Here is a 24,708-nt window from a genome sequence, read left to right on the forward strand (position 1 = left end):
CCCAGACATCTGGCTACACTTGGGCAGCCTCTGAAGTAAAAGACTGCAGAATCTTCTTGACTGGCCGGGTTCTTGTCATTGCCCTAAGGATAGAACGATCTTATAAGCACAATGTGATCATCACTTCTTTGTTTTTTTGTTTTGTTTTGTTTTTGTTTTGTTCTGAGAGAAGATCTCACAGTGTATCCCAGGCTGGTCACTATACTTTGGGGCTGGGAAGGTGGCTTAGTGCTTGCCTAGCACGCATGAAGCCCTGGGTTCCATTCCTCAGTACCACATAAACAGAAAAAGCTGGAAGTAGCACTGTGGCTCAAGTGGTAGAGTGCTAACCTTGAGCAAAAGAAGCTCAGGGATAGTGCCCAGGCCCTGAGTTCAAGCCCCAGGACTGGCAAAAAATAAAAATAAATAAAAACCTCACAATAATTCTAAACTCAAATCCCTCTTGCCTTGGCCTCCTAAGGGCTGGGATCACAGGTGCTTCTACCATCTCTGGTACCATAACATATCTTTCTTTCTTTCCTGCTTTCTGTCCTTCCTTCTTTCCTTTTTTTCTTCCCTCTTTCCTTCCTTCTTTCTTTCCTTTCTTCTTTCCTTCCTTCCATCCTTCCTTCTTTCTTTCCTTTTCTTCCTTCTTTCTGTCCTTCCTTTCTTTCTTCCTTCTTTCCTCCTTTCGTTCTTTCTCTTCCCTTCCTTCTTCTCCTCTTCCTTCTACTTCTTCTTTTTCCTTGCCTGTGGTACTAAGGATTAAACACTGAACCTTGACCCTCAGTTATCTGCATTCAGACTCTTTTTTAGGTGGTGTCTGGTAGTGTTTGCCTGGGCTGGCTTTAGACTATGATCCTCCTACCTCCACCTACTGAGTAGCTGGGATCACAGGCATGTACCGCCATGCCTGGCACCTTCCTTCTTTCGAATGAAATCATTGTCACTTCTGTAACTAGAAGCAGCCATCAGCATGGATGACTCATACTGTGGTAGGATGGAAGAGCTTGGTTCCTGGGAACATCTGCAGCCATTTTCCTTATTACATGATAAGAGTAACATTGAGGAAAAACAGCTAAGGTCAAAGTCAAAGAAGAAAACTTGAGACGTCCCCAGAAGTGACAGCTCAGTTACCATTGTGATGGCAGAATTCTCCTGAGAATCACAAAACACCCGGAAGGCCGAGTCCCGTGCCTTACCTTACCTTCCGGTGGGCAATGGCTTCCTTGTGTCTGTGATAAATCTTGGCCCTGAATGTCACACAACCTGCTCTCAAGTTGTCAGCCCCGGCCGGTTCTCCTGGTGCGGCCTGAGGGGGCCTGTAAAATCACAGGGCTCTTCGTCTCGCTTCCCCTCTGAGCCAAACCTTACTTTCCAGAACTTTCCCCCACCCTGGAAACCCTCCTACAATTGATCCTTTGAGATTCTTCAAGAAACCCTTTGACAAGGGCCATGAAGTTGAGAAGGTAAGGGGAAAAAAAATCAGCTGAGGAACATGAGCACTATGTGGTGCAGTCTTCCCTCCCTCCCTTCCCCCCCCCAACCCCACATTCCCATTCAAGTTAACATTTTACTGCCAGGATAGGAACAGACAACAGATTTTATTTGTTTTGCTGCCATCTCAGGGGTGGGGTGAGCAGATATTTTCTTTCAAGGCTATACTAAACATTCCAGCCTCCCTCCAGACTCCAACCCCAGAATTACCATTTCAGGCTGTTGTCAGTCACAAGCTAGACGTCCCCCTCCTCCGCCACTCCCCCCCTCCCCACCCCATGCAATTTGGGGCGACCTTGAAGCATTGGAGGGACACCCCGTGAGGTGCAAAATATTCTCCCTGCCTCCTATCTCCGACACGTCCCGCTGGTAGACAGCAACTGTTTCTATTTAGCAGAACATCTAGGACAAAACTCCTAATTCTCCCCGCCCGGCTTATCACTCGGTGCCCACAACCATCCCTAATCTTTCTATAGAAGTTAAATTGTTTCCTTGTCCTCTCCCTTAGCAGGCAGTTTCTCAGACTCTTTCTCTGAGAAGTAGGAGGGGAGGGGGCTCGAGGAGAGAGAGATAAAGCCTGGGAAATCCATAGCCTGGTACTTGGGAGCGTGAAGCAAAGTGTACAAGGAGAGATTCATGGCGAAGGCTAACTCGTTTGGTTTTCTTGGCTGCATTGGGACTAAGTCACCCTGACTAGTCTTTCCGGATGTGGCCATGCTCAACACGAAGCCCTCCATGGGGGCTACTCCACAGGGGCTACCTCTTCCCAGGCTGATAAAGGGTTTCATCATAAGGTGACTCAAGAGGTTGAGATGCGAGCTGCGGCCTGCGCCGTAGGAATCATGAGACCGCCAGCCTCAGCTGACCTCACATTCGGACTGTTGACAGGTTCCATCAGGCTGGCCCAGCCGCCTTCCAACCAGGCCAGGACAAATGATCTCAGGCTCCCTGCCCTCTGAACCTCCACATCCTTCTCCTGGCCTGGAGTCTTCCTCCCAACCCACCCTACAGATCATCTCCTGCCCCCGCCCCCCACCCACATTCTTCCATAGACATTGAGCAGAGGGGGGACGGTAAACCAGATTAATCCAATTCTAAATGTTCTGCATCATGGCCGTGTTGGAGCTTCCGTGGGTTTCTGGTTCTTCCTTTTTTCTACCCTGAACTGTTCATGGTCTAAGTAGCTGACTTTGAGCCTTGACTCAGTTTATTTATATTCATCTATTTGATTTTATTTTTGATGTGGGTCCTGGGGCTTGAACTCGGGACCTGGGCACTTGTCCTTTAGCTGGTTGTTGTTGTTCAAGGCTGGCTACTCAACCACTTGAGACAATTCTGGCTATTGGGTGGTTAATTGGAGGTAAGAGTCAGTCTGGCAGCTTCAAACCATGATCCTCAGACTTCAGCTTCCCGAGTAGCTAGAATTACAGTGCAGAGCCCCGCTTGGTTTTCAGATGGAATGAGATCATGTCTCAGAGTTCTACTCATTGCTTTTTGGTGGTTAGTTGGGAGTACGGAAATCATGGACTTTCCTGCTCAGGATGGCTTTGAACCAGGATCCTCAGATCTCAGCCTCCCTAAATTGCTGGGATTACAGGTGGGAGCCACTAGCACCCGGCTTGACGCACTGCAAATAGCATGAAGTGGGCCTGATACCCCTGTGTGCAGAGGAGACTCGGCACGTACGGGGGCCAGCCTGTCCTCCAGCCAGGATAGCAGTGGAAAGCTGAGCTTTCTTATGATTCACAGCTGGCAGCATGGATAGCCCTCGCTCCTGGGTCCCATCAGACCCCAGGGACGGACTGGAAGCAGTCAGAGAGACAGCAAGGCCGCTCTGAAGTCTCTCTGTGGCCAGCAGACAGGCTGGCTCAGGATGCGGCATCTTTTGGTGTTAGGCGTTGCTTGGGAGACACTAGAAGAGTTGGGAAGTGCAGGAGACTTCCCATCACCCTCACGGCCAGCGCATGGGGGTCCCGGCTCCAAGCGGTGCAGCTTGAGCTATGTCGGCACCAGACTCAGAGTAGAGGCAGAAAAGATGCCAGGTCCTCTTGTGGAGACAATCTAGGAAGTTGGACTGAGGGGCCCCTGGGTCATAATGACCCCCAGGATCGCATGCTGAGTTCTTTGAGGTTCACATGTAGCCCTTCCTTCCTTTCCAGATGAGGAAACGCCACTGAGTCAGGAGGCGGACACAAGGAGGACACACCTCAGGCCACAAGTCTTTCCTTCCTCTTTGGCAGAAGGAATCTAAGCGTACTCGGGAACAGGTGATACGATGCCACAATATGGAACTATGAAGCCAGAGGTAATGAATGAAAGAATATAGAACATTTTCTTTCTTCCTTTTTAAATACTTTTTATTGGCTCTCAGGTTTGAACTCAGGACCTTGTGCTTATTTGGCTTGCTTGCTCAGTTGGTATTCTACCACTTGGGTCAGGCCTCCAGCCCAGCTTTTGGCTGTTTTTTATTTGTTTTCGGAGATGGAATCTAGTAGCCTGTTGTATTGGGGCTGGCTTCAAACAGATCCTCTGGATCTCTGTCTCCTGAGTAGCTAGGACTATAGGCATGGACCTCATGTGGCTCCCTACAGAACACTTTTTAAAAACAAATGCTTGGGCTGGGAAGGTGGCTCAGTGGTAGAGTGCTTGCCTTGCATGCATGAGGCCCTGGGTTCGATTCTTCAGCACCACATAAGCAGAAAAAGCCGGAAGTGGCGCTGTGGCTCAAGTGGTAGAGCACTAGCCTTGAGCTGAAGAGCTGAGGGACAGTGCCCAGGCCCCATGCTGACAAATTAAAATACATACATACATACATACATACATACATACATACATACATACATACATACATACATATATACATACATAAATACATAAGTACATAAATGCTTAGGCTGAGTGCCAGTGGCTAACACCTGTAATCCTAGCTACTCAGGAGGCTGAGATTTGAGGATCATGGTTCAAAGACAGCCCAGGCAGGAAAGTTTGTGAGGCTCTTATCTACAATTAACCACCAAAAAACTGGAAGTAGTACTTGGCTCAAGTGGGAGAGTGCTCATGAAGAGCTCAGGGATAGCACTCAGGCCCAGAATTCAAGTCCCACGACCATCCCCCTCCACCCAAAAAAGCTTTGTAAACTGCTGTGTCTAAGCATATTGTAAATATATTCATTACTCTACATAGTTCATCCACAGTGACTACAGAAGCTTTTTTTTTTAATCCTGGTGAAAGGGGGGGGGACTAACAACTAATTATAATTCCAGCCACTAATATATACATACATATATATAAAACCATAGCATTGCTATATTCCTTATGTAGATAAATATGATACTATCAATATCTTACATTAATATGAATTGAATATATGTACTAGGTTTGAGTTCTGGGCCTCAGGCTTGCTAGACAAATGCTCTATCACTTACATCATGCCTCCATATCTAGTGTATCTTTGTTTTTTGTTTTTGTTTTTGCTTTGTTATTGTTGGGGTTTGCTGGTTATTTGTTTGAGATAGGCTCTTGCTTTCTGCCCACGTTTGGACCTGGGCTGTGATCCTTCAAAACTTGGCCTCACATACAGCTTAGGATGATAGGCACAAGCCACTGCACACAGCTATGGGTTGAGAAGGAGTCTCACGACTTTTTCTGCCCATGCTGGCCTTGAATGGTGATCCTCTCATTTTCAGCCTCCTAAGTAACATTATAGTCATGAGCTATAGTCCTCTAGCTGCTTAATGCTATACTAATTACATCATTCTGTAACTTTTTGAAACTTAGAAATAAGTAAGCTAAAAATGTCTTTCTGTATCAGCAAGAAGGGATATATTATTTTCTAATGGTTGACTACTGCTCCATGGAACTCATGATATTGGACACTGTTGTTTTGTTCTCTCTTTTGAAAAAAAATTACTGCAAACATGCTGCCTCTGCACACATCTTTGTGCAGCTGTCTGATTATTTCCTTAAGATAAATTCCTGGAAGTGGAAAACATCCCTTCAAGATTTTTCACTATATTGCCAAAGGGTACGCCCTTCTATACTTGCAGCAGCTGTCCACTAGAGTCAGACGTTCAGCCAGTGAACTGAGAGCAAGCCAGGTCTGGTGAAGGGAAACTCGTGTGACATGGAGCAGACTGGACTTTGATTTCCAGGGATTTGAGAGGTATTATTTTCTGAGCAGAGCTTGACTTCGGGGGGGAAAAAAAAGAAAGGAAAAGAAAAAAAGCCAGCAGGAAGGAAAGAGCTGAAGAAACGACGCCGAGAGATACAGAGCCCTCGCCTATATCTGAGCAAAGAGAATAGAGTACTGAAATGGATTATGTCAATGGTAAGAGGGGATGAACAAAAGAACTAGTAGACAAGGATGGAGAACCATGTCTTCTAGGGACTAAGAAAAGAGAATGCCAAGATTCAGAGGCTGAGCATCTGGAAGAAGAGGGGAACATGGAGGGAACATAACACCAAGGAACACAGAGGGGAATTTTCAGAAAGGCCCAGTTGTTTTGCCCATATCTCTGCCGAGCTTGTTCTTGGGAGGGATACATAGGGAATGATCTGGGATAGAAGCTGGTATGAGATGCAGCCTGCACCGCCCCCCCCCTTCTGCCCAGCTGAGAATTGTATGGCATTGCAAGAAGGGAAGAGAAGTAGAAAAGATCTAAAGAAAATAACAACTTTAAAGCTGGGTGCTGGTGGCTCACACCCATAATCCTAGCCATTCAGGAGGCTGAGATCTGAGGATCATGGTTCAGAGCCAGCCTGGGCAGGAAAGGCTGTGAAACTTATCTCCCATTAACCACCAGAAAACCAGACATGGCGCTGTGGCTCAAAGTGATAGAGCTCTAGCCTTGAGCAAAATGAGCTCAAGGACAGCACCCACCCCCTGAGTTTAAGTCCCAAGACCAAACAAACAAACAAACCACTTCAATTTGTGCCAGTACTGGGGCTTGAACTCATGGCCTCATGCTCTCTACTTGGCTCTTTCTATCTCAGCTGACACTTCACTTTACCACTTGAGCCACATCTCTGCTTTGAAAGAGGAGGAAGAGATAAAAGGGCCAAGAAGGATGATGGAGAAAGAGCCAGCAGAGAAGGAAAAAGAAAGAGAATAGGAACATTACATTTGATGGAAGAGGAAAAGAAGTTTCTCTCAGAGGAGGAATGATACCTTGTTAATGCAGAGGCCAAATCACTAAGGAGGAAGAAGCACAGATTTGGTCACACTGGCTCATTTCCCTTGGAATGAAAGAGAGAGCATCATCTGACATGCCATGGTTAAGAGAGAAATTTGGTCTGAGCCCTTGCTAAGAGCAAAACTAGGAGGAAAGGAAAATGAAGCATTCACTGAGCCCAAAGCAGTGGCACCAGGGAACATCCGAGCCAGGCCAACTAGGAACGTTTCCAACCAACTCCTGGCTTGACCTATTTAAGCCTGATGGGAGGGATAGTCTTTTTGTGAATAGCGGAAATGAATGCCCAGAATACAGATAGAGGGAACAACCAAAGGTGCACAATTTCTGCACTGTTCAAGGCCATGATACAGTTATAATCCAAGCACCCTTTCTTAAAAGTAAAATTCCAGCCCACAATAAGAAATACATCATCTTCATCTGGATTACAGGGAGTTGTATCTGAAGGTCTTGCTTCTTAATTCAACAAGGAGGTAAAGGTCTTTATGCTGACACAAATGCCTCCCAAAGACATAACATCTGAGTTACAGAAAGAAGTATTCTCCCAGGGAAGATGGACCTTTCTGTATAAGATCCAGGCGCTGTCTCTCTCCAGAAGCAGTTCCCTGGGCCTTGTCCCATCCCCAGCTTTAGAGGAAGATAAGCAGCCTCTCCCTGAGTAACTTTGAGGACACAATTGAGAGCACACACCAGGCGGAACAAAACAGTGGCAATTGATGACAAATGGACCGAGCTGCCCCCACATCCCCCTCCTCACTCTCTGTTACCACGGAGACACCAGCCAGCCGAAGCCAGGGGATCAGAAATATTCATAATGGATGGTCTGGTGGACACAGGTGTTTGGGGAACCAGTATGCCAACAAGATCTTTCCACAAGGTCAGAGTGAGATGGGAAATCAGAGACGAAGGCATGAAGAGATAGACTTTGTCCTCGGGACTGGTAGCCTCATCCCCACGCCCCTGGGAATTGCCTCATTCATCCACCAAAGCTCTTCTCTTTTCAACTCTCCTCCTCTCAATTATCTCAGCTGCCTAAAACCTAGATGATCTCGAAGATGGGGAGGTGAATATATGTTCCAATAGTTCACAAAATCAGCAGAATGGTCCATGTCTTAGTCATTGTTGTTGCTCAACTACCCTCAAAAGATTCTTCCCATTCCATCTCTATGCCAGTGAACATATCTTCCACATTCAAGGGCAGATAGGCATTCTTTTTTAAGGAGTAGAAACACGAAAGTGGGGGACAGGAAAGGGGAAAGGGGAGATAACATATATGGTCACTGTTACTTTCCTGAGCAACAGGAAACCAATAGTCAAATATTAACTGAAGTTGTACCACAGGTCGAATGGACATAATTTTCCCCCAAACCAAACTATCATCAGCATATACACTGGAGGAAGGGAAGAAAGAACTTCTTGGTAACTCCTACTTTTTAATGCAAATATGCTGCTACTTAGGTACTTTGAAACTCGGCATTTGAATTGTTCAAATTCTAGGTAAACATTATAACAGATAGTGCCACAATAACTCTACAAAAAACCTGGAGACAGATTCAAGCTATTGTTGTAACTTAATGCTTTGTCACTCAGTAATTATGAAGGTCTAGATCAGTATACTCAATTGCCACAAACCTAGTAAAGCCCATCATTTATAGAAAGCATTCGAACTATGTTAGTTGATTGAATACTGAAAAGTGGCTTCTTGCTGTAGTGGAAATTATAGCTAAATCTCCAATAACTTTTCTGTGTTTCTTTTCTCCCACTATACAGTAGCCATTGGTTAATTGCAGACTGGCCACACCTACCTGTAAGGTTGAACCAGCCAGAAATTGGATGACTTTTCCACCTCAATGATTAGTTACAGCAGAGGAAATATAGACCAAGCAACACAGGATTTTTTTTTTCATCTGACTCCTAAAAATGGTTTGTTGGGGACTCTGAGAGAAGCAGCTTCTGATTTCATTATAGAAAGATAACAAACAAACCTCCTCATTCTTGGACAGCATGATTGGAAGATAACAAAGATAGTGCACAATCCATGTTACTGCTCTGATAGAAACTGGCTTGGAGACAAAGGAGAGCTAAGAGAGAAAATTAAATTAGATTGTTGACACTTTAAGTATCTATTGGATTAAACTAGCCTTGAATTCCACTTACTACACTTGTCTTTCAATAGAATGGCCAATACATCCCCACTGTTGATGTGGGCTTTTTTTGTTTTGTTTTCATGCATTTTCTTGCTTACTTGTTTTTTAAATAAAAAGTTGTAATATGTTGTTTTGATTTTTAGAAACAAGAAAACGATTCTACGAATATGCTTACCAAAATTTGTCATTGGTTTAATAATGTTGTTCTTAATGGCCAACAAAATGACATAAGGAATGATAATAACTGAATTTTCTTCTCTGAAGATATACTGGGCAAGAAATCTACCATTGTTCCACAGGTATTATATTATCTAAAGTATCTAAACCCAATCAACTCCTGACTGTCCTTATTGAAGGGCAGTGGGGTGAAAGTGGAGGCTAGAGCATTCTGGGAAACAGACTCATCTTTCTTTGTGGCTAAAGCTAAAATGTAAAATAAATTCAGGGCTGGGATGTAGCTCAGTGGCAAAGTGCTTGCCTAGCAAGTGCAACGTCCTGGGTTCGATCCCCAGTACCAAAAAAGAAAAGACAAAAAAAATACAGTTAAAGAAAATAAATTCATACTGCTTGAATATAAAATGTGAATCATACTATAGAAGACATTAGGGTGCCCTTTCAATTTACATAACAAGAAAATAAAATTTGAAATGAACAAGATAGACAGACAGACAGAGAGACAGACAGACAGATTGTTTGATGACTTCAACACCACTAGCCAGAGACTTTAAAGCATTCTGTTTGAATCAAGCTATTTACCACTTAGCTAAAAGGAAATCATTGACCAATAGTCAGTCTGAAAAAAAAAAGACTCTGTAGTTCCTTTGACCTTATGCATTAAGAGTACTTACAAGTTGGTGATGGACATCCTTTTTGAAATAAATATTTTTGCATTGTACTCTGCTAATCCAGTGATGAAGTTATGCCTTGTCTTTGACTCTCCAAAGTGCAGAATCTAAAAAAAGCGATGTTAAAAAATAATTACTGGCTGGATGGATTGATGGATGGATGGATAGACGAATAGGTGGATGGTTAGAGAGATGGAGCCGTCGTTTTCACTCACTAATAAGAGCACTAATCCTCATGGAACTATCTAGTCCTAAACATTCTTCCACAAAGCAGGATGTTGCTATTTCTTGTTTGAAATATATTCTCCAATAACTGTACTCCTCATCCTGCCCCTGAAATCATTATGGCCACAGATGTCTCCATAGTTATCAGGGTAGAAGACTGCTTCCAGAATCTTCATCTTACATTTCCAGATCTAATCTATATGCTACTTCTACTTTTTCTCCTCAAATAGGACTTAATGGGTGTCCTAGTTTTGTTGAATTTTAAATCAAATCATTCCCACTTGATGACTTCTCTAATATTAATAGAATCCTAATTTATTTCTGCAAAGCCTTCAAATTAGGAAATCGCAATTATTCCTCATATCTCATCTGGCCATCACCAATTTCAAGAACCCACCTTATCATCACCTTCCAAATCACTTTCACATTCCCATTTCTATGGTCATTACCTACTTTAGGTCCTCATTAATTCCTTACAGAACCAAGATCAATTCCTTTTACATAAGTCTCCTGGATTCCCAGGAGACTGGGATACATTCTGTTGGGTATCTATCTCTCTCTGTCATCTCTCTCCCCCAGGACCACAACTATCCTTTTGTCTGTAGAAATAGGCAATGAGTGATAGATGGTAGATAGACAGAGAGATGTGATACCTAGACTTAGATATTGAATTGGTATAAATGTATCTAATCAATATATCTACTCACCACTTTAGCAGATACAAGTAGCAGGTAGTCTAGCACAACCACTGCACTCCATGACTACAAACTTGTTTTCCAAATAGAAAGTTAAAAACAATAATCTTTACTATTTCACTCCTTTCTCCAGTATAGAGTTAACTGATTACGTTGATTCGGCCTCTGAAATATTTCTCACCTCTATCTCCTTCAGGCCATCTTCATTGCTCATTGCCCTACTTCATTCCCTCATCATCCAAAGCTTCTACTGTTGTATCTCCCTACTGCTAGATATCTCTGCTTCCAAAAATCATCCCTTCCTAGGTATTCACTTGCAACTTTATAGGTTAAAACTTGAAAATAGGACCATGTTGTTTCTACTTTTTTTTTTTTCAATAGTTCCCTTTGGCTCAGAGATAAGATTCAAACTCCTTTCATACTTGGCCCTTGCTCCTATAACCATTTCCTATACAATAATAATCTCCCTAATAATTCAAGAATTACTTCCCATCACTATGTCTGATTTCCCATCCCAATGTCTGGAGCATCAGAAGAGACGACAATATTGAAATGTGAGCCTGTCTTGTAGCCAGGCTCAATCTGGGGTAAATATTTTAAATGGTGACCTTACCAAGTTTCCTCACCTGGAATCTGTGTAATGCCCAATACAAGAATAATTCCAACCCACCCAGGTTGTAAGCAAGGGACCTAATTTTATGTACCCATGGGGCAGGGGGTGAAACTCAGTGGTCAAGAGTTTGTCTAGCATGTGCAAAACCCTGGGTCCAAGTTCCAGCACTGCAACATACATACATACACATACACGTACACGTACACATACACATACACATACACCTGCATACACAGCACTTGCCTAACGCTGCACCCTCATATCATCTCAGTTCCCAGGCCTGTCTTAGTGTTGTAGCCATCTTTGTCTGCCTCAGTGCCTACCTCATTGTTGACATTAGTTTGCTGAGTGAATGACTGCTTTGGTACCAAGCATAACTTGCTTCCTAGCAATCTTCCTTTGGTTCTTGAACTCAGAACCAAAACAAATGTGCACACCATTTTTGGAAACTTCTGCAGCTGTTACCTCTTCTCTGCCCCCAGAAGCAGCAATATCCTCTCTTGGAGAAAGTTTATGGTATCATATGCAGCAGCATGATGAGATATGACAGACATTCACATAGCCTAGCTCATGTGGTTATCCCCAATGATCTGATGGGGTCCTATTATTGTTATAACCATCTCTCCCATTTTATAGATGAATGTATTGAGGTATGAAGGGAAAAGGTGGTTTGTCCAAGGCTGGCCAAATGGTGATGTTTGTTCTTCTGACACAAAATAGTCTCGCCTCCAACTCCAATCACTCTTCTGTTTTTGTTTTTGTTTTTCCTCTGTGAACTTCTCTAAGTTCCAAATGTCTTTAGAAACCCCTGTCCTTTGCTTCTAGTCACTTCTGCCAGAGTAGAAATAAAACCACCCGAGCACAGACTAGACAGTGTGGTCCTCATCCATGCCACATGCCAGCCTCAAACCCCAGACAGCATTTGGCTGCTTAGCAACATGGAAATGCATGGAGCAAGAGACACTCTTGGTGTTCTAAGAGCATCACCAGCATGGGACATGGCGTGCCCCTTCCTCGCTGGGCACAGATGCCCTGCTCTTGCGCTGAGAGAAAGGACATTTTCAAAGCTGTCACTCTGAGGAAAGATCCGCCAAGTGAAGGGACCTCAGCCGTGGGTAACAAAGAGTTAAGACAGCAGCTGCCAACGCATGCAGTGTAGAGCTATGCGCAAACTGTTCCCACTGGCCACCGAGTCAGCTGTCATCAGAGAACAAAGAAACCCCCAGAGCTGCTCAAGTTGTGTCACACCCGGAAGCCCCAAGAGCTCCCTGATTAGGATTTCTAAATCAGCCCCATCGAGGCCTGAAGCATAAAGCTGAGGAACAATAAACCCGCCACATTCACACAGTCAACAGTCCCGGGCCAGGCTGTGGCCTCCCTGTCACCACCCCCTCCCACGGAGGCCTCAAAGGCCACTTCACCTCCACTGGGACAAACACATCTCCTGGAAAGGCCCCCAGCCAGCCCCACGGGAGCAGTGTGGAGGGAGCGGTGTGGGGGTGCTGGCTGAGCAGAGTCTCCGGGTTGCTATCCAAATGGGGTGTGAGTAGAAAGAGATGGAAGTAAAGGAGGCAGGAAGGAACAAAAGAGGCCAAACTTAGAATTGGAGAGGTCAGAGTTTACTGTTTTGTTTTTGGTTTTGTTTTTTTGTGGGTCTTGTTTTTGCCAGACCTGGGGCTTGAACTCGGGGCCTGGGAGCTGCCCCTGAGCCTTTTTGTGTTCAAGGTTAGCTCTCTCTATCACTTGAGCCATAGAACCCACTTGCAGCTTTTTTTCTGAGTAGTTTATTGGCAAGAAGAGTCTTACTGACCTTTCTGCCCAGGGCTGGCTTTGAACCCTGACCCTCAGATCTCAACCTCTTCAGTAGCTAGGATTATAGGTATGAGCTACCAGAGCCAGACTTACTCTTCTTATTTCAATATGGCCAAGACTCTGCTGAGAGTTTTGTGTACGACTTCTGGAGGCTTCACCTTTAGCACTAGCCCTGACCTCGCAGCCTCTTAGAAAATAGTGGTTGAGACAACAGAAAGCCAAGAGTCTTGGAGCCTTTGGAAGCCTTTGGAGTCAAGATTTCTCCTTCCCAGACAAGCCTACCACACAACATGGGGCATTCTATACCTCATTCCCCAAGCTCATGTTCAGCGTGGACTTGATCCTCACATTCTCAGAATCATCACATGCTGAGTGCAGTTGAAACCAAGGGTTGCTTGTGAGTGTTTACAAAAATACCAGCTTGTTGTAAGCTTGGATTTACCCCCTGCCACAAGGCAATGGGGGCAATACTGGGGCTTGAACTCAAGGCTTAGGAGCTGCCCCTTTGGCTGTTTTACTCAAGGATGGTGCTCAACCACGTGAACCACACCTCCACTTTGGCCCTTTTCTGGTTCACTGGAGATAAAGAGTCTCATGGTCTTGCCCGTCTGGGCTGGCTTTAAATGGTGATCCTCACATCTCAGCCTCCTGTGTAGCTAGGACTACAGGCATGAGCCACCAGTGCCCAGCAATGTTTCCTGATCTTTATGAAACCATCTTTGAGTCCTCCTCAGCGTTTTTGCCACTCAGAAGATGGAGCAACAACTCAAGATGCCTAACCTAGGTGTTAGTGTCCAACTGCTGAGTGGCTAGAGCATATATAATCTGCCCATTGATTTTATTTTCCAGAAATACTTCCAAACTCTGTATGAATCCAAGGGAGGTCCAGGGGTACTGAATGAGAAGGGTACCTGCTCTGTGCCAGCAAATGAGTCTAACAATGGGTGAGTGCCATTCACGTCTTCTCCAGAGTCCCTCGGAATTGTTCTGAGTAAGGTCCCTTAGCCAAATCTGTGTTCTGGAGATCTCAGCCTGAAGTAAGGTAGCTGAGCCTAAATAAGTTCTTGCAGCCATCCTGGTGCCTATGGCAGGAGGTCCGCCCAGCTCCAAGGAAGTTACAGTTCTATGGCTATAAACTTCTATTTCAATATCTGAGTTCAGAAGCTGCTTAAAATCACTGGTGGGTTGGAAAATGGACTGCCTGAATGAATGAATGAAATGAATGGGTAGATGGATGGATGGACTGATGAAATGAATCACAAGTCAAACCAAGACTTTCTACCCTAAATCATCTCTTGCTGAAAGATGTTCAGGCATTGTCAACCCCCTTGTCCTACATTTCGTTTTAAATTCCAGCTCACATTTACAACACATGAGTCTTTCAAGCTGACATACCTAGATGCCCTTCCAACACACACACACGACAAACTAGAAAGCCATCTTCAAGACAAGGCAAAAAAGCCTTGGCGCCAATGGTCAGATGCTGTGGATGTCACGGGCACCAGGGCAGGAAGAATGTGTCCGGGAAGGAAGGAGGAATCTCAGAACCCAAAGAGGCTGAGTTATGGAACTCCCGTGGAGAACATGGGGTTTCAGATTTCACAGGCAGGGCAAGGTGGGCAGTAGATGAAAGAACAGGGAACTTAAATTCAAATCCTGCGAGTTAGAATTACCTCTCTATCACTTGACAGGACCCTTCATTTTCACCTCTGCTTTTTTCACAGGGCTGTTGTGTGAATGAAATACATGGTTCAGGGACACACTTGATAGCTGGTAATACCTGGGGTTAGACAGAGGTCAGGACTGAGGAAGGGACTGCAGGTGACAGGGAGACCACAGGCCAAAACCTCAGTCTCAAGTGTCTGATGGTGACACTACAGCCATTGAAGAAAAGGGCAACATCAGTGAACTGAGGAGATATAGAAATTTGGCCAATGGCAGAGAGGAAAGAGTAGGTCTGCACCCACTCCAGGGTTCAAGCTCAGCTGTAGAGAAAGTCCCCTCAGATAACCACTGGGGCCTTAGATGGGGCCATCTTTGACATCAGTCTTCCTGGTCCCAACTTGTTCAAACTCCCTATCTCAGCCCGATTCCAAGCACCCAGTGATGGTCCATCATCTTCTTAGCCTTGCCATAAATCCCACTCTCCAAATGTTCATTTACTTGTCTCTGTCATGGAATAGGAGACCGGTGGCAATTTAAAACATAAGCCCATTGGGACTGTAGAGTTAGCACAGTGTTAGAGAGCTGTCAGAGCCTTCATGAGGCCCTGGGTTCCATCCTCGGCATTGTTACAAAAAAGGTAGTTACAAATAAATTAAGTGAAATGTAGATCTATCCTACATGAGAGTCAATTAAACCAGAAAGTTGGCTTGGCAGATGGTCTTGGAGCTCTGTTTTACCACCAAGAGTACAGGAACTAGAAACACCCCAGACCCACCCAAAGGATCCGGCTTCTTGATCCTGGGCACTGGAGTATGTGAGCTGTTCACCTTCTAATGGTCCTGATGCTGGACCATCACAGAGTCACCTGTTCCTCCCAAGGGTAAGAAAGAACCTAGAGGAGCTGGGTACTGGTGGCTCAAATTTATAATCCCAGCTCCTCAGGAGGCTAAGATCTGAGGATTGTAGTTCAAAGTCAGCCCAGTAGGAATGTCTGTGAGACCTTTATGTCTAATTAAGTCACCAAAAAGCTGGATGTGGAGCTGTGGTTCAAGCAGTAAAGCACTAGCTTTGAGCATAAAACAAAATTCAGGGATGGCACCCAGGACCTGCGTTCAAACTGGAGGACAGGTGCATGTGCGTGTGCGCATACACACACACACACAAAGATACAACCCCTCAGTGGGCCCCTCCTGTGTATATCCTTACCAGAGGAAGCCTAGCAATTGCCCCTCCTTGCTGGCCCTGATCACAGCCTCCTTGTCTGAGAGAGGAACAATGGCCTGGAGGGGGGAGACCTGAGTGCCAGCTCTTGCTTCTCTTGCTTCTTGCTCTGTGGCTTTGGACATTCTGTCATTCCTCTTTAGGATCTCTCTCTCTCTCTCTCTCTCTCTCTCTCCCCCTCTTTCTCTGCTCCAATATTCTGGGAATCCAATGCGATTGAAGTCAGATTGGCTCTGGTCACAGCTTTATGTTTTTGCAAAATCATACACACATACATATGTATATATATGCATGTATTTAAATATATGGGTGTATTCGTCATCCCATTTGATTATACATATATGTGTGTGTGCCAATATATACATATGTACATATCCCCGAGTACATATCACTTTTGAGAAAGAAAAAAAAAAGCCTTTGGGAATAGAAAAGAACAAAGATCGAGGAAAACCAGGGCTTATAATTGAGATACTTTAGCCAGGCACCAGTGGTTTGTTCCTATAATCCTAGATACTCAGGAGAATGAGAGCTGATGATCACAGTTCAAAGCCACCCCAGGCAGAAAACTCCATTTGACTCTTACCTCAGTTAACCATCAAAAAGTTGGAAGCTCCATCCTTGAGTAAAAAAACTAAGGGACAGCACCCAGACCTTGAGTTTAAACCCCAGTATTGGCACACATGCACACATGCACACACGCACACACACACACACACACACACACACACACACACACACACACACACACACACACACACACGTGCTTGGCATTTCTTAGCACCTTATCCAAGAAAGAAATCTGAGCAAAATCCAACAGAAATACTTTGGAGCAGGATAAAGCTTCTTTCCCAAGTATTTCTGAGAAATTCAAGCACAGTTGGGAACACGTAGGTCTCATGACACATCCAAGGTACAACGTGATTCTACCTTCTGGAAAACTTTCTATGGGCAGGGCTTTTAAACTGACCTCAAATGAGAGCAGACTAGAGCCCTGACCCACATGCAAACAATCCGATTTAGCAGATGAACCAAAGATGAACAGGATCAAGCAGCTTCTGCCCTGAGCATGAAGGGAAATGGGCAGAAAATGGACAGAAAGACTTGCTGCCCATCAGCGTGGTGAAAGAAGAAAAAAAAAGATCTGGGCTGAGCCAGCATAGAGCCAACACTGTGCATGAGGCACAATGGAATGGAGAAGCAGAAACTATGAGTAAACACAGAAAAGCAATTTTGAAAAAGCAGAAATAAGAGAAGAAGGGGGGGAGAGCCAAGCCCATCAGACTTTCTAGGGTTTCCGTATATAAACAAAGTCCAAGGGCACATAAAACACTCTTGACGCATTGGTAACACAAGTAACATGAACAGTTCTCAATGAAAACTTAGACGTGGCCATTGTTAATATCCCAGTATGTTATGTTATGATTTCAAATTCACTCAGTACCGAAATGTCCTTAATATAACTCTCTCGGGCTGGTGATCCGGCTGAGTTTAGATTATAATCGCGGGAGGGTAGGAGTCTATTTTTTTTCCTGTCTGTACAATACTTAGCACAATGACATGTTTACAATTTGAGAGTCTGTCGAGTTCTTTAGCATCATATTTCAAAATTTCACTAGGATTTTTACCAAGTAGAGCATGCACCTACCTCGCAAGACTGGGCCAACGTGTTGGAAAAAAAAAATTTAAGAAAATAAAAAGGACTTGGAAGTCTGTGTTCCCTCTAAGCATCCTGCCTCAAGCTGGAATCCATGGTCACATCCACCTGGGAAAATGGAAACATAATCGGCAGTATGTGCACACGATGGATTGTTTTGTCATCAATGAGAATAAACCATCTGAGATGTGATACAATAATCAGAACCAATGCTGGGGGGAAAGATCCTGACCTAAAGCCATCTACCCTGTGTGATTTCATTTATATGAAGTTCAAAAAGCAAGCAACGCGAATGGCTGATGTCTCCATGAGGCTGGGAGAAGGGCTTGGTGGGGTGGAGTGGAGGGTTCTGGGTGGGATCATGAAGGATTTTTCACAATCATGGGGTTCCTCAGCCAGATGCTGGCTAAACAGGTGATTCGTTGTATTGCTCACCTATGTTCTGTATATTTCCACCACAAGAGAAAAAAAAAAAAACAAGACACAACTACAGAAAGCTAAAAACCCAAATGACATATAAAGAACCACCTTGAAGCTGTGTGCTAGGGCTCACTCCTAAATCCTATCTACTCAGGAGGCTGAGGCTTAAGGATAAAGGTTCAAGGAAATTAACCACAGGGAAAACACCCAGAATACAGAAGTGGAGATGTGGCTTAGCACCCAGACCCTGAGTTCAAGTCCCAGCACTGGCACTAAAAAGGGTTTTTTTTTGTTTGTTTTTCTTTCTTTCTTTTTCTTTCAATAAAATTACCTCACCCCTTTTTAGTGCTGGCACTGGGGCTTGAACTCAGGGCTTGGACACTGTTCCTTAGCTTTTTCACCCAAAGCTGACACTCAACACCTGAGCTATACCTCCACTTCTGCTTTTTTTTTTTTTTTTGGCAGTGAATGAAGAGTCTCACGGACCTTCCTTCTCAAGCTGGCTTTGAGCTGTCATCATCAGATCACAGTAGCTAATATTACAGGCGTTGAACAAACAGCAACCAGCATTTTTTTTCTTTTTCTTTTTCTTAATAAACCTTGAACTACCGCCCTCCCCTCCCACCTCTCAGGCGCTCACCTTCTCCTCCCAAAATATTACAACCTGAGCTGTCAGATGCCAGGGAAGGAATAGGGTAGTATGTCTGCATATATGCAGATAACGAATTTCTACACTTTGATAACAACCTGTGTCACATAGACAACATGCTTTATCCTCAGGAACACTTTCGCAGCATTTACATTGTCTGATCACATTGGGGTTTTTTTATTAACAAAGGTTTTTTTTATTGTGAAAATACCATACTGGGGGGGGGCCACAATTACATGAGCAAGATAATGAGTACATTTCTTTTTTTTCTTTTTTCTTTTTTTTTGGGTCCAGTCGTGGGGCTTGAACTTTAGGCCTGGGCGCTGTCCCTCAGCTCTTCAGCCTCAAGGCTAGTGCTCTACCACTTGAGCCACAGCACCACTTCCGGCTTTTTTCTTTTTGCTTATGTGGTGCTGAGGAATTGAACCCAGGGCCTCAGGCATGCAAGGCAAGCGCTCTACCACTGAGCCACCTTCCCAGCCCATGAGTACATTTCTTATCAAGCATTGTAGCCTCCTCCTTTGTTTCCCCTTACCATCCCTGCCCTCCCATCCCCCGCTCCGCGCCCCCTTTCCCCTTCTCCCCCCCCCCCCCACGCCAAAGTTGTAAAGTTCATTTTTCAACATAAAGTCTTGTACATCTCATTGTTGCAATGGGTCTACCTGTATCCCTATTTAAAGTGGGTTCTCTGTGAATATAAGCAACTCTCCGTCTCTGTCTCTCTGTCGCTCTCTCTGTCTCTCTCTCATCCAGTTCTCCATTGGAATGAATAAGTTGGCTTTGGAACTAATAAGTCAGATTTATTTCTTTATTTTCAGTTTTAAGTATTTAAGTTGCTCACCAGGTTGTTTAACTCGCTCTCTGCTTCCTATTTGCAGGTTGCGAGACTTTTTTGGGAGACTCGTTCTGTGTGGAAGTGGGAACTGTGGACTGGCTAGCCTCCGTTCTTTCACTTGGGGATCAGGGGTCTGACTGCGTCACACTTGCTCTAGAGCTCCAGTATGGAGGAGTCAGAACTAGAGTCCTTGTTCCAGACGCAGTCACAGGCATTCCCCGAGAGATGATGGCGAGGCAGGCAGGCCCCACGTACTTTCACCCAAGTGACGGAGGTACGCATCTGGCCAAGACACATCTGGCTGAACTTGGGCTATGTGCTATGTGTAACCCTTTAGATTCTGCATTAATTGAATAAGAAGGTTCAGAAATCCTGAGAGCCCTCTGCGGGCCCCGCTCCCTGCTCCATTTACTTCATCACCAGCACTGATACTAGGTTAGGACTAGATTTTTGTTGTAGGCGGTGGTGGTCGGGGAACTTGAACTCAGAGCCTGGGTGCTGTCCTCAAGCTCTTTTGCTCAATGCTAGTGCCCTACCACTTTGAGCCACAGCTTCACTTCCGGTTTTCTGGTGGTCAATTGGAGATAAGAATCTCACGGACTTCCCTGCCCCAGCTGGCTTTAAATTGCAATCCTCAGATCTCAGCCTCCTGAGTAGCTAGGATTATAGCCATCAGCACCAAGGGGACTGGATTTTGTTTTCTATTATTATCTTTAAGTAGTTGTATGAAGGAGTTGCCATTTATCAAAGCAGTCTTATGAATATAACATGTCTTGATCAATGTCAGCTCTTTCAACATTCTCACCCATGTCTCCCCCACCCGCCCCTTCCCTCACTCTTGTTAATTTTGTAGGATTGCACATATAAGTATGCATTTTATAAAGCTTATTTAGAACTAAGGACTGTGTAGCTTTTGGGTTAGGGGGTTTCCTTATCTGACCTGGGAAATGGACAAAGTTTCAGCCGTGACTAGTGTATGCAGGACTCTGGAAGCAGGGAGACAGGAAGAGGACAGTCACTGCCCCATCTCTGAACGGGAACCACCTCAGATAAAATGCCAGAAAAACAAATAGAGAGACATTCCATGGACAGCCATACCCCTCCCTTTCTGCATCTTTCCTCCCTCCTGGGATTCTTCCTTTGAGGTGTTAGGGCTTTCTTAGCCTTCATTTGGCCCCCTCCCTGGGCTACTCTTAGCAACCAAGTTCCTATTGTTCAGGGCACCTAATACCAGGTAAAACCAAGAAAGAGGCTATTTGAATCAGCTTATACTAAAGTGTGAACAACTGACATGGTTGAACAGTATTTAAGTAGCATTTACAGGGGGTAGTGTCTCTTGCAAGTCCTCCCTTGAAGAAGGAACCTTCCAGATCCTCAACCATGTCCCTAAAAGACATCCTACTTGTGAACCTACCTTAACGTTAGACATCTCACGACCCACTGAGCCCCACCGCTTGCCACGATCTTACTGACATACACCTCCATTCTGCCACAGTTCAGCTTGCACTCTCGCTGATACCAACATCACATGACTCTTACACAGCTCTGCCCACTGTCCCTTCTTCACTTGGAACCTGCAAAACCTCATCATTAAGAAGACTCCATTTCCTTCTGTTTGTGTTCCATGTTTCTCTATGGTCAGTCAGACTAGTTCCACAGTGAATCTGCCCTGGTTACGTTAGAAAATAGCAAAGGCGTTCCCAACTGCCAAGTAACCATGCACCTGGCCCCCAAGGAGCTGGCTGACCGGGGAGGAGGGAGGTATTCAATAGAACCCTCTCTGTTAGGGCCTTCCTTTGTCCTCTGTTGCTAACCTTTGAATACATGGTGCTGCTCACACGGGATGGTGGAAAGTTGCATTCAAACGAAATGCCATGGTACTAATGGGAAAGAGACAGGTCACCTTTCCAGACTGATTCCAGCATGAGAAGGTGCGGGGAGAAGGAGAGCGGGGGGAAGAGAGAGAAAGAGAGAGCGAGAGGAGAGTGCCTGGACAGGTAAGTCTAGCTACAAATCCATTCACTCAACAGCTACTGAGTGAGGCCTTCTGAATATGGTTGGAATTGGAGAGGGACAGATGAGGAGACAGAGGTGAAGGACAAAGCCCAGTCCTATAGACAGGCTGAGAAGGAAGATGTCGTATTCCCTCAGATCATGATTCCTTCAGGTAGAAACTGGTGAGTATCATGAAAGGTGAAAAATACGATATGACAGAGGGCAGGGGAAACATCTTTCCATCTGAGAGTCAACCACAAAGCCCCAGTTAATTTTTTGTTTGTTTGTTTTGTGCCAAGACTGGGGCTTGAACTCAGGCCTTGCACACTGTCCCTTAGCTTTTTTCACTCAAGGCTGGTGCTCTATCACTTGAGCCACACCCGTACTTCTGGCTTTCTTACTGACAAACTGGAGATAAGGGTTCAACAGACTGTTCTGCTCACTGGCTTGGGACCACCATTCTCAGAGCAACTAGGCTTACAGGGATGAACCACAGTGCCCAGTTCTGAGTGGGCTTGTAAAGGCCCGGCACTTTCCTCGTGCAAGAAGCTCCACAGGATGCGGGGAGGGAGTGGTAGGAGGAGGAGGGTAGTTCAGGTAGAAGGGACAAAGGAGGCCTGGGACAGACAGAGGGTGTAGTAAGAGGAGATGGGTGGGAGAAGCCCAGGTGGGCCTCCCTAAGAGACTGGAGGCTGGGCCCTGGAGAGAGGGCTGAGATTACAGGTGGGTTCAGAAAGGGAGTAACTCTCGAAGCCAAGCGAAAAGCCGGGTCCTGAGGAATGTGCCCCCATTTTCCTGGCTCCTGGGGGACTCGCAGGCATTCTTTCTAACAAGAGACGTGTAGCCTGCCAGCCAGCAGATGTGGTCCATGAATAAACATCCCTGCGGGGCTAGGGGGTGGGTGGAGGGTGGGAGAATAATGAATATGAAGAAAGTAGTGGCCTGCCCCGGCCTGCCTCCCTGGCCCCCTCCCCTGCTCCCAGACCCGCTCTGCCCTACACACCGCAGCCAGGCCCGGGCCTTACATTAATCCGGGTGGATTTGACCATCTTGTGGAAATAGCCAATCAGTTCCAGCGGGAGGACGGCAGGAACGCCTCTTCTTTCACGCCACAAAAGGATTTTCGAACCTTGAGAGCACAATGAAAAAAAAAAAAAAGCCAATCAAGGCAGGATCAGCTGTGGGCTGGTCTCTGCAGATCTGTCTCTCCCAGAGGGGGGGTGGGGGCACATTTTGGTCCGTGTGGGAAACCCACAACCTCAGCTTCTCACACATTGTTCTCCTCCTCTCCAACGGCACCCCCTCTACCCCCCCACCCTCCCCTCCCCTCCCCCCTCCCTAAAGCCGTTAATGCCACAAAAGATACGTTCCCCCATTGTACCCTGGACAGCTGAGAGGTCCCAGTTACCATACACACAGCCCTGCGTCCTCTCCAGAGAGAAAAGGGATGGACCAGCCAAATGGATGCTTATCATACAAAGGAATTAAACCCACTCGGGGCTCTCTGGCCAATCTAGGGCGGTGGGGGGTTAAATGCGGTTACATTTTCATTAGGTCCTAATAGCAAAAGGGTAGCTTTGACCACCATGGGCCAGGCATTGTTATGCAGAAAGTTTACCTCCCCCCCCCAAAAAAAAGGAAGGTCAGGGCAGGTGGGGTGGGGGCTGGGAGGGGGGGCAAGCCTGCCCTAAAGCCTGGTCCAGGGAAGAGGGGAGGGGGTGGGTGGGTAATGCCATGGGTCTTATTGTTGGCCTGTGAGTTCCATCAATGGAAAAAGTCATGTTTTCTTTGAAGGGAACAAGTTGAAATGGCTGGGGAGGGGAAGGGTCCGTGGGTGGCTGGGGGTGGGGGGCGGTGGGCAGAGCTTGGCCGCTTGGGACTGAGTCAATCTTCAGGGGGACCCTCCTTCCTCACCACCACCACCTCTACCACTTCTCTCTCTGGTTTTGCTGAGGTAAATGGTGGATTCTCTCTGGGGTCCCCAGAGGCAGTGTGGAGGAAAAAGGAATGGTCTGGAATCAGAGAGGAATTACGGACAGGATTGGTCCCACTGAGTCACTGGTGGGGTGGCCTGGGGCATCTCCACGACACTCTGAGCTGCAGTGTCTTTGGAATGCAACATGGTGGCTGACACCTTCTTGCTGCCTTCCAGCCAGGTGTCACTGAGTGGACAGAGACCCACACAGAGGTCTGCTTAGGGAAAGGAAAAGCCATCCTCCACTGCCCCCCACCCCAAACTCCCACCAACAGATAAGACACAAATGCAGGACTCAAGGAGCCAACCGCACCATCAGTCTTTGAGGCCCATCGCTTGGATCTCAGCCCCTCAGCTTCCTCATCCTGGGTAGCTAATTCCTCTTGAGAAAGCAGCTGAGACTCACCCGAAGAGGCTAGCAAAGGGAAGCCCCCACAAACCCACATCAGGCTACCAATTTCCAGGCCTCCTTGTTCTCTTACACTGAGAAGTCTGTGCCCTCCTCCTCCTCCCCTTCCTCCTCCCCCTTCTTCCTCATCCCCTTCTTCCTCCCCCTTCCCCTCCTCTTCTTCCTCCTCATTTTTCTCACTCTCCTCTTCCCCCTCCTCCCTCTCCCCCTCCTCCACCTTCCTCTCCCCCGCATCCTGGCTTGGGGAGCAGGTAGGTAAAGACCTCACCCCTGGTTGAAACTCTGGGTTGGAGATTTATACCAACCCGCCAATAGCTATGAGGCTTTTTCCTCAGTTTCCCCCTGGCATCTGACTCTTTTATTTTCAAATAAACTTTGCCTCTTCTCCCACTTTTCCTGCCTCTATTTGGTAGAGAAAAAGCCCCAGGATCCCTATGCGGTATCACTCTTGGTCTCCTTCTCTTCCCTTCCATGTTCACTTGCAGAACTCTGCATTGCAGGAAGTTCTTCCTGTCCTGACTCCGTCTGCAGTGCTCCCGCAGAAATCATCCCATTCCGGTCCTGGCCTCTCAGTCTGTCTTCTGTTTTGCATCCACGCTTTGATGAACTTCTTGTTGGGAGAAGATTTATACGGGCAAGCTGCAGCATGGGATGTCACAGGACCCCGTTGGGGGATGATGGGCAGATGTCCACAGAAGGCGGGTGCAGGCCAGCGAGGACGTACCTGAGGTGAAATACACCTGTCCCAGCCTTTGCTATGGCAGAGGTATTGCATTTCCCTTCATCAAGAGATGTGCGTCCGTCATTCCTCCGTGTCCTGAAGGCTCCCGAATTCAACCAAGAGCTAAATGACCAACAGCAAAACTGCCAGATGCGTTGACTC

The 24,708-nt window shown here is 46.0% G+C and overlaps 1 long non-coding RNA gene across 1 annotated transcript; it reads right to left on the minus strand.

Moving 5' to 3' along the window:
• Positions 1 to 22,501, minus strand: LOC138807503 (uncharacterized). The gene is made up of 4 exons (XR_011366179.1): positions 22,467 to 22,501; positions 17,534 to 17,650; positions 9,661 to 9,764; positions 1 to 83 (listed from the first exon to the last, which is right to left on the minus strand). It is a non-coding gene; the product is annotated as an uncharacterized lncRNA (long non-coding RNA).
• Positions 22,502 to 24,708: the final 2,207 nt, after the last annotated feature.

Source organism: Dipodomys merriami, unplaced genomic scaffold (assembly GCF_024711535.1).
Source record: "Dipodomys merriami isolate MVZ:Mamm:240054 unplaced genomic scaffold, mDipMer1.0.p SCAF_42, whole genome shotgun sequence".
NCBI lineage: Eukaryota > Metazoa > Chordata > Mammalia > Rodentia > Heteromyidae > Dipodomys > Dipodomys merriami.